General features: G+C 48.2%; 1 pseudogene; it reads left to right on the top strand.

Moving 5' to 3' along the window:
* Window positions 1-1,795: 1,795 nt before the first annotated feature.
* On the top strand, window positions 1,796-3,278 carry LOC101014032 (annotated as a pseudogene).
* The last annotated feature ends 6,895 nt before the right edge of the window (window positions 3,279-10,173 follow it).

Below are 10,173 nucleotides of genomic sequence, written 5' to 3'. Positions count from 1 at the left end.
GAGAATTACCCAAGTGCCAAGGCAAGGGACTGAAGGCACGAACTGTTTCAGTATAATAAAAAAAAATAGTTAAAATAAAAATAGTCATAAGACAAGTTAGACATAGAGAATGATCATGGACATTATCAATCATTAGTATAAACATTATTAATCATTAGCTTTTAATATTACTCTTTGTCGTATTACTAATATAACCAAAAAATAACCGGCGGGTATAGGGTCAGGTGCTGAAGGGACATTGTAAGAAGTAATCAAGAAGGCAAAAGGTGAGTCCTCTGTTAGGCCCACATAAGGTCCGCTTGAGGGCTCCTTGGTCAAGCGGTAACGCCAGTGCCTGGGAAGGCACCCTTTACTTAGCAGACCGTGAAAGGGAGTCTCCCTTTCCTTGGAGGAGTCAGGGAACACTCTGCTCCACCAGCTTCTTGTGGGAGGCTGGATATTATCCAGGCCTGCCCACAGTCATCCAGAGGCTTAAACCACTCCCCGTGATGCTGTGCTTCAGTGGTCATGCTGCTTGTCCACTTTCATGTTCCTCCCGTACTCCTGGTTCCTCTTTAAAGTTCTTCGAAGATAGCGGTAGAAAAAATAGTGAAAGTCTTAAAGTCTTTGATCTTTCTGATAAGTGCCTAGAAGAAAACACTGATGTATGCTGCCTTCCCCCTCTGCTTCAGCAACCTATAACGGAAGGGCCCCCTGTCCTATAATCACGTGACTTACTTGACATCAATCACTTGGACGACTCACCCTCCCTACCCTGCCCCCTTGTCTTGTATACAATAAATAACAGCGCACCCAGTCATTTGAGGCCACTACCGGTCTCCACGTCTTGGTGGTAGTGGTCCCCCGGGCCCAGCTGTTTTCTCTTCATCTCTTTGTCTTGTGTCTTTATTTCTTACAATCTGTCATCTCCGCACACAGAGAAAACACCCGCTAAGCCCCATAGGGCTGGATCCTACATGTGGAGATCAAAAAAAAAATTTTTTTTTTTTTTTTTTGAGACGGAGTCTCACTCTGATACCCAGGCTGGAGTGTAGTGGCATGATCTCAGCTCACTGCAACCTCTACCTCCCGGGTTCAAGCGATTCTCCCGTCTCAGCCTCTGGAGTAACTGGGACTACAGGCATGCGCCATCACGCTTGGCTAATTTTGTATTTTTAGTAGGGACAGGGTTTCACCATGTTGGTCAGGCTGGTCTCAAACTCCTGACCTCAGGTGATCCACTTGCCTCGACCCCCCCAAGTGCTGGGATTACAGGCGTGAGCCACCACACCTGGTGGAGATCATAATTAATCCAGAGATGTGAGCTAATTCTTTTTTTTTTTTTTTTTTGAGACGGAGTTTTGCTCTTGTTGCCTAGGCTAGAGTGCAGTGGTGTGATCTTGGTTCTCTGCAACCTCTGCCTCCCAGGTTCAAGTGATTCTCCTGCCTCAGCCTCCCGAATAGCTGGGATTACAGGCATGCGCCACTGGGCCCGACTAATTTTGTATTTTTAGTAGAGATGGGGTTTCTCCATGTTAGTCAGCCTGGTCTCGAACTCCTGACCTCAGGTGATCCACCCGCCTCAGCCTCCTACAGTGCCCATCTTCAGTGTAAGAGTATGCTGTGGTCTGAATGTCTGTGCTCCTTGCTGTGATGTTATGATATTTGTTGGTTTTCATCCACGTTCCTGGGTCATAATTCCCACAGCCCTTGTTCTGGTGTTTCGTTATAATGTTGGGTGTGTTGGGCCTCAGGGGCAAGTCTCTGACCTTCTCCTGCCCACCTTCCACTCGAATGTTTCCCCACCTCTCTGACTGCGGGTCCTAAGACCTTCCCAAGAGAGGATCCTGCCCTGTACTGGGGGGAAGGAATACTGTTGTCATGAAGCTTCCAGAAAAACCCCAAAAAGGCCCAGCAGCCCTGGAGTCAAAGCTGGTTCCTGGCCCAGTCCCTTCCTGAAGCAGCCTGCCTCCCCTTTCCTTTCAACATGACAGATGCTGCTGTGTCCTTCGCCAAGGACTTCCTGGCGGGTGGAGTGGCCCCAGCCATCTCCAAGACAGCGGTAGCGCCCATCGAGCAGGTCAAGCTGCTGCTGCAGGTGCAGCATGCCAGCAAGCAGATCACTGCAGATAAGCAATACAGGGGCATTATAGACTGCGTGATCCGTATTCCCAAGGAGCAGGGAGTCCTATCCTTCTGGCATGGTAACCTGTCCAATGTCATCAGATACTTCCCCACCCAGGTTTTCAATTTCACCTTCAAAGATAAATACAAGCAGATCTTCCTGAGTGGTGTGGACAAGAGGACCCAGTTATGGGGCTACTTTGCAGGGAATCTGGCATCAGGTGGTGCCACTGGGGCCACATCCTTGTGTTTTGTGTACCCTCTTAATTTTGCCCGTACCCGTCTAGCAGCCGATGTGGTTTAGTAAAGCTGGAGCTGAGGCTGAGCAGTGACTCACACCTGTAATCCCAGCACTTTGAGAGGCTGAGGTGGGCGGATCACCTGAAGTCAGGAGTTTGAGACCAGCCTGACCAACATGGAGAAACCCCATCTCTACCAAAAATACAAAATTAGCCGGGAGTGGTGGTGCATGCCTGTAATCCCAGCTACTCAGGAGGCTGAGGCAAGAGAATCGCTTGAACCTGGGAGGTGGAGGTTACAGTGAGCTGAGATCGCACCACTGCATTCCAGCCTGGGCAACAGAGCAAGACTCTGTCTCCCAAAAAAAAAAAAAAAAAAAAAAGCTGGAACTGAAAGGGAATCTGAAGCCTCGGTGACTGCCTGGTTAAGTTCTACAAATCTGATAGGATTAAGGGCCTTTAACGTGTCTGTGCAGGGGATTATCATCTACCGAGCTGCCTACTTCGGTATCTATGATACTGCAAAGGGAATATTTCCAGATCCCAAGAACACTCACATTGTCGTCAGCTGGATGATCGCACAGACTCTCACTGCCATTGCTGAGTTGACTTTCTATCCATTTGACGCCGTTCGCTGCCGCGTGATGATGCATCACGGCGCAAAGGAACTGACGTCATGTATACAGGCACGCTTGACTGCTGGAGGAAGATTGCTCGTGATGAAGGAGGCAAAGCATTTTTCAAGGGTGTATGGTCCAGTGCTCTCAGAGGCATGGGTGGTGCTTTTGTGCTTGTCTTGTATGATGAAATCAAGAAGAATACATAAATTTTTTCCTAGGATTTTTCCCCCTGTGAACAGGCATGTTGTGTTATATAACTTATGTTGGGCATTCTTGACAGACTCCTGGCTGTCAGTTTATCAGTGGCAACTGTTTACCGGTTGAAAATGGGAAGAAATAATATTCATCTGACCAATTTTCTCTCTCTCTCTCTCTTTTTTTTTTTGAGACAGAGTCTCATTCTGTCACCCAGGCTAGAGTACAGTGGCACAATCACGGCTCACTGCAACCTCTGCCTTCCAGGTTCAAGCGATTCTCCTGCCTCAGCCTCCTGAGTAGCTGGGATTACAGGCGCACGCCACCATACCTGGCTAATTTTTGTATTTTTAGTAGAGACAGGGTTTCACAATGTTGATCAGGCTGGTCTCGAACTCCTGACCTCGTGATCTGCCCACCTTGGCCTCCCAAAGTGCTGGGATTACAGGCATGAGCCACTGCGGCTGGCTTCAGTTTTCTCTTAAAGCCATTTCCATGATGATGATGATGGGACTCAATTATATTTTTTATTTCAGTCACTCTTGATGAATAACAAATTTGGAGAAATAAAAATGTCTTTAAAAAAAAACACAAAAGCCTGGGTGCAGTGGCTCACGCCTGTAATCCCAGCACTTTGGGAGGCCGAGGTGGGCGGATCACGAGGTCAGGAGATCGCGACCATCCTGGCTAACATGGTGAAACCCCATCTTTACTAAAAATACAAAAAATTAGCAGGGCGAGGTGGTGGGCACCTGTAGTCCCAGCTACTCGGGAGGCTGAGGCAGGAGAATGGTGTGAACCTGGGGGGCGGAGCCTGCAGTGAGCCGAGATCGCGCCACTGCACTCCAGCCCGGGTGACAGAGCGAGACTCCATCTCAAAAAACAAACAAACCAAAAAACAAAACCAAAAAACAAACAAACAAATAAACAAAAAACCCCACAAAAACCAGAAAACCCAAAAAGACAGGGTTCAGTGAGCTTCAGGGTAGCTGAACACGTGGAGGTTTCTGGAGAGTACCTCACCCAGGGAGCGCCTGGAAGCTCCACACCCCTTCTCCCATGCCTTTTTATATGTACCTTTTTATTGTGCCTTTTTATATGTACCCTTTGCAATAGCCTTTTATTTTTTTATTCATTTTTTTATGGGGGCGGAGGGGACAGGGTCTTGCTCTGTCACCCAGGCTGGAGTGCAATGGTGTAATCTCAGCTCAGTGTAACCTCTGTCTCCTGAGTTCAAGTGATTCTCCTGCCTCAGACTCCAGAGTAGCTGGGATTACAGGCACCCACCACTATGACCAGCTTTTCTTTTTCTTTTTTTTTGAATTGGACTCTTGCTCTGTCACCCAGGCTGAAGTGCAGTGGCATGATCTCGGCTCACTGCAACCTCTGCATCCCAGCTTCAAGGTATTCTCCTGCCTCAGCCTCCCGCGTAGCTGGGATTACAGGCATGCACCACCATGCCCAGCTAATTTTGTATTTTTAGTAGAGACAGAGTTTCTCTGTGTTGGTCAGGCTGGTCTCGAATTCTCGACCTCAGGTGATCTGCCCGGCTCAGCCTCCCAAAGTGCTGGGATTACAGGCGTGAGCCACTGTGCCTGACCTAATTTTTTTATTTTTAATAGAGATGGGGTTTTGCCATGTTGGCCAGGCTGGTCTCAAACTCCTGACCTCAAGAGATCCGCGTCCCTCAGCCTCCCAAAGGGCTGGGATTACAGGTGTGAGCCACTGCGCCCAGATTTCTTCTGTGTTATTTCTTTTTTAATTTTTTTAAATAGAGAAGAGGTCTCAGGCCGGGCACGGTGGCTCACGCCTGTAATCCCAGCACTTTGGGAGGCTGAGGCAGGCGGATCACAAGGTCAGGAGATTGAGACCATCCTGGCTAACACGGTGAAACCCCATCTCTACTAAAAAACCAAAAAATTAGCCAGGCATGGTGGCAGGCCCCTGGAGTCCCAGCTACTCAGGAGGCTGAGGCAGGAGAATGGCATGAACCTGGGAGGCGGAGCTTGCAGTGAGCCGAGATCGCACCACTGCACTCTAGCCTGGGTGACAGAGCGAGACTCCATCTCAAAAAAAAAAAAACCAACAAAAACTGTAATTCTCAATCGATGGTGATTTTACCCTGCTGGTGATATTTAGCAACGTCTGGGGACATTTTTGGTCGTCACAATTAGGGAATGGTGGTGGATACTACCGACAAGTAGTGACTAGAATGCACCAGACGGCCTCACATAGCAAAGAATTTTGTGGCCCAAATGAAGAGCCAGTTTACATACAGAGACATGATTATCAGACTGACAGCTGACTTTTTTCTTTCTTTCTTTATTGTTATTATTTTCTTTTATTTTTTGAGATGGATTTTTGCTCTTATTGCCCAGGCAACAAGAGGTTGCAGGTTGCTCACTGCAACCTCTGCCTCCCAGGTTCAAGCCATTCTCCTGCCTCAACCTCCCGAGAAGCTGGCATTACAGATGTGCACCACCATGCCAGCTAAGTTTTGTATTTTTAGTAGAGACAGGGTTTTACCATGTTGGCCAGGCTGGTCTTACACTCCTGACCTCAGGTGATCCACCTCCCTGGGCCTCCCAAGGTGCTGGGATTACAGATGTGAGCCACTGAGTACTACCTGACTTCTTAATGATGACAATGGGAACTGGAAAACAATGGAATAATGGTCTCAGCTAGGTGTGGTGGCTCACACTGTAATCCCAGCACCTTGGGAGGCTGAGGTGTTGGATCACTTGAGGTCAGGAGTTCAAGACCAGCCTGGACAACACTGTGAAACCCTGTCTCTACTAAAAACACAAAAATTAGCTGAGCATGGTGGCATGCACCTGTAATACCAGCTACTCGGGAGGCTGAGGCAGGAGAATTGCTTGAGCCTGAAAGGCAGAGGTTGTAGTGAGCCTAGATTTCTTTCATTTTTTTTTTTTGAGACGGAGTCTCACTCTGTCGCCCAGGCTGGAGTGCAGCAGCATGATCTCGGCTCACTACAACCTCTGCCTCCCAGGTTCAAGTGATTCTCCTGCCTCAGCCTCCCGAGTAGCCGGGATTACAGGTGCCTGCCACCATGCCCAGCTGCCCAGCTAACTTTTGCGTGTTTTTTTTTTTTTTGAGACGGAGCCTTGCTCTGTTGCCCAGGCTGGAGTGCAGTGGTGCAGTCTCGGCTCACTTCAAGCTCTGCCTCCCGGGTTCATGCCATTCTCCTGCCTCAGCCTCTGGAGTAGCTGGGACTACAGGCACCTGCCACCATGCCTGGCTAATTTTTTGTATTTTCAGTAGAGACGGGGTTTCACCGTGTTAGCCAGGACGGTCTTGATCTCTTGATCTTGTGATCCGCCCGCCTCGGGCTCCCAAAGTGCTGGGATTACAGGCGTGAGCCACCACGCCTGGCCAACTTTTGTATTTTAATAGAGACGGGGTTTCGCCACTTTGGCCAGGCTGGTCTCGAACTTCTGACCTCCTGATCCACCTGCCTCGTCCTCCCAAAGTGCTGGGATTACAGGTGTGAGCCACCACGCCCGGCCCATAAAACCATAACAGTTTTTACACTAATACTGAAAACATTCTAAAGGACAAACTTCAGAAAAAGGGAAAATAACCCTCGGGAAGAAGACACACAGGAAAAAATAGTGAGCAGGGACATTGATAAACATGTAGCACGTTTAAACAAATGTTGACTTATACAAAAAAAAATGACATTTATGGTTTGGCACGGAGGCTCACACCTAGAATCTGAGCACATTTGTGAGGTCGAGGCCAGCAGATCACCTGAGGCCAGGAGTTCAAGACCAGCCTAGCCGACATGGGAAAACCCAGCCTCTACTAAAAATATAAAAATTAGCCAGCGTGGTGGTCCATGACTGTAATTCCAGCTACTTGGGAGGCTGAGGCAGGAGAATTGCTTGAATTCTGGAGGTGGAGGTTGCAGTGAGCCAAGATCATGCCACTGCACTGTAGCCTGGGTAACAGAGTGAGACTGTCTCCAAAAAAAAAAAAAAAAAGAAACATTCGAACAACACAGTGACACATTTTAAAAAAAGCACTGGCCTTGTGCAATGGCTCATGCCTGTAATCCCAGTGTTTTGGGAGGCCGAAGCAGGCAGATAACCTGAGGTCAGGAGTTTGAGACCAGCCTGGCCAAGATGGTGAAACCCCATCTCCAATAAAAATACAAAAATTAGCTGGGCACCATGGCAGGCGCCTGTAATCCCAGCTACTCAGAAGGCTGGGCAGATAATCGCTTGAACCTGGGTGGCAGAGGTTGTAGTGAGCCGAGCATGCCACTGCACTGTAGCCTGGGTGACAGGGTGAGACTATCTCCAAAAAAAAAAAAAAAAAGAAGTTTGCACCCAATTGGTACATGAGACACACTTTTTTTCCCAAACACTTGTGGAATATTGACCACAGGACAACTGGCCACAAACTAGGTCACAGAGCAAGTCTCAGATTTTTTTTTTTCTAGGTTTGGTATTGTACATGTTATGTTCTCTCACTACAGTGCAACTTTTTTATATTTATATTTTTTATTTCTTTATTTTTATTTTGTTTTTATAGAAACAAGGTCTCACTGTGTTGCTCAGGCTGGTCTCAAACTCCTTAGGGTTATACCCTAGAGAAAATTCTGCACAACGGCAGATATCCACAAATGTGGTGGTGGTGGTGGTGGTGGTTGTTTTGAGACGGGGTCCACTCTGTCATTCAGGCTTGAGTGCAGTGGCTCAATCACTGCTCACAGCAGCCTCAATCTCCCAGGCTCAAGTGATCCTCATACCTCAGTCATGAGTAGCCGGGACCACAGGTGCACACCACCACGCACAGCTAATTTTTGGTTTCACCATGTTGCCCAGGCTGGTCTTCAACTCCTGGGCTCAAATGATCCTGCCTTGGCCTCCCAAATTGCTACGATTACAGTTGTGAGCCACTGTGTCCAGCCAGAAATGTTGAACGAGCTCTATGCTTTAAAGTAAAACTCTAGAAATCACCTATGTATCTCCTGGCAGAAGAATGTATACTATGTGGTATGTTCTATATATGACAATGAACTATAGCTACATGCAACATGTGTGTCTCTTAAAACATGTTGACTGAAAATAGAGCAGATCCCTGAAGACCATCTACACAGTATCATACAATTGTTGTAAATCTCAAAAACATCAAAAATTTGTTTGTAGGGAAGCACTTCATGATTTTTATGTGAAAAAGAAAAAGCTGGCTGGGTGCAGCGGCTCATGCCTGTAATCCCAACACTTTGGGAGGCTGAGGCGGGCAGGTCACCTGATGTCAGGTGTTCAAGACCAACCTGGCCAACATGGTGAAACCCTGTCTCTGCTAAAAAATTAGCTGGGCATGGTGGCGGACACCTGTAGTCCCAGCTACTCGGGAGGTTGAGGCAGGAGAATCGCTTGAACCTGGGAGGTGGAGGTTGTGGTGAGCCAAGATTGCACCATTGCACTCCAGCCTGGGCAACAAGAGCCAAACTCTGTCTCAAAAAAAAAAAAAAAAGCAAAAAAGAAAAGAAAAGAAAAGAAAAGAAAAGAAAGAAAACGAAAAAGTTAAGGTGTTCAGATTAATGGTGACCTCTTGAGTGGGAGGGAGAGTGCATTAGTTAGCTGTGGCTGCTATGACAGAATACCATAGACTGAGCAGCTTGAGCACCAGGCATTTATTTTCTCACAGTTCTGGAGGCTGAAGTCCAAGAGGAAGGTGCCAGCAGGGTTGGTTTCTGTCAAGGCCTCTCTCCCTGGCTTGCAGATGGGTCTTCTCATGGTGTCCTCACATGGCCTTTCCTCAGTACTGGCTTGGGTAAAGCTCTGGTCTCTTCCTTTCCTTTTATTTTTATTTTTATTTTGAGACAGGGTCTCGCTCTGTCACTCAGGCTGGAGTGCAGTGGCAAAGTCTCAGCTAACTGCAACCTCCACCTCCTAGGCTCAAGCGATCCTTCCACCTCAGCTTCCCAAGTACAGGCATTTGCCACCATGCCTGTTTAATTTTTGTACTTTTTGTAGAGATGGGGTTTTGCCATGTTGCCCAGGATGGTCTCAAATGGCTGACCTCAAGTGATCTCCCCGATCTTGGCCTCCCAAAGTGCTGGGATTACAGGCGTAAGTCAATGCACGTGGCCCCTTTTCTCTCTTTTTTTTCTTTTCTTTTCTTTCTCTTTCTCTTTCCTTCCTTCCTCCCTCCCTCCCTTCCTCCATTCCTTCCTTCCTTCTCTTTCTTTCTCCCTCCCTCCCTTCCGTCATCCCCGCTGCCGCCTCCTCCTCCTCCTTCTTCTTCTTCTTCGTCTTCTCTCTCTTTCTTTTTTTGTTTTGAGACAGAGTCTTGCTCTGTCACCCCAGGCTGGAGTGTAGTGGCAGGATTTTGGCTCATTGCAACCTCCACCTCCCAGGTTCAAGTGATTCTCCTGTCTCAGCCTCCTCAGTAGCTGGGACTACGGGCGTGAGCCACCATGCCTGTCTAATTTTTTTGTATTTTTAGTAGAGACAGGGTTTCACCATATTGGCTAGGATGGTCTTGAACTCCCGACCTCAAGTGATCTGCCCGCCTCTGCCTCCCAAGGTGCTGGGATTACAGGTGTGAGTCATCGTGCCCAGCCTCTCTTTCTTTCCCTCCCTTCCTCCCTTCCTCCCTTCCTCCCTTCCTCCCTTCCTCCCTTCCTTCCTTCCTTCCTTCCTTCCTTCCCCTCTCTCTTTCTTTCCAGGTTGGGGTGCAGTGGCCTGATCAGGGCTCACTGCAACCTCCACCTCCCGTATTCAAGCAATTCTTGTGCTTCAGCCTCCCGAGTAGCTGGAGTAGCCTGCTACCACACTGGCTAAGTTTTGTAATTTTTGTAGAGACGAGGTTTCACCATGTTGGCCAGGCTGGTCTCAAACTCCTGACCTCATGCGATCTGCCCACCTCAGCCTCCCAAAGTGCTGGGATTACAGGAGTGCCGGGCCACCATGCCTGGCCAAGAAAAACGGTATAATGTCGTTATTATAACAGCATTAATGGTTATTTCTCCCCGCCCCCCG

Source organism: Papio anubis, chromosome 6, assembly GCF_008728515.1.
Source record: "Papio anubis isolate 15944 chromosome 6, Panubis1.0, whole genome shotgun sequence".
NCBI classification, from domain to species: domain Eukaryota; kingdom Metazoa; phylum Chordata; class Mammalia; order Primates; family Cercopithecidae; genus Papio; species Papio anubis.
This window is presented reverse-complemented; position numbering and strand designations above follow the sequence as displayed.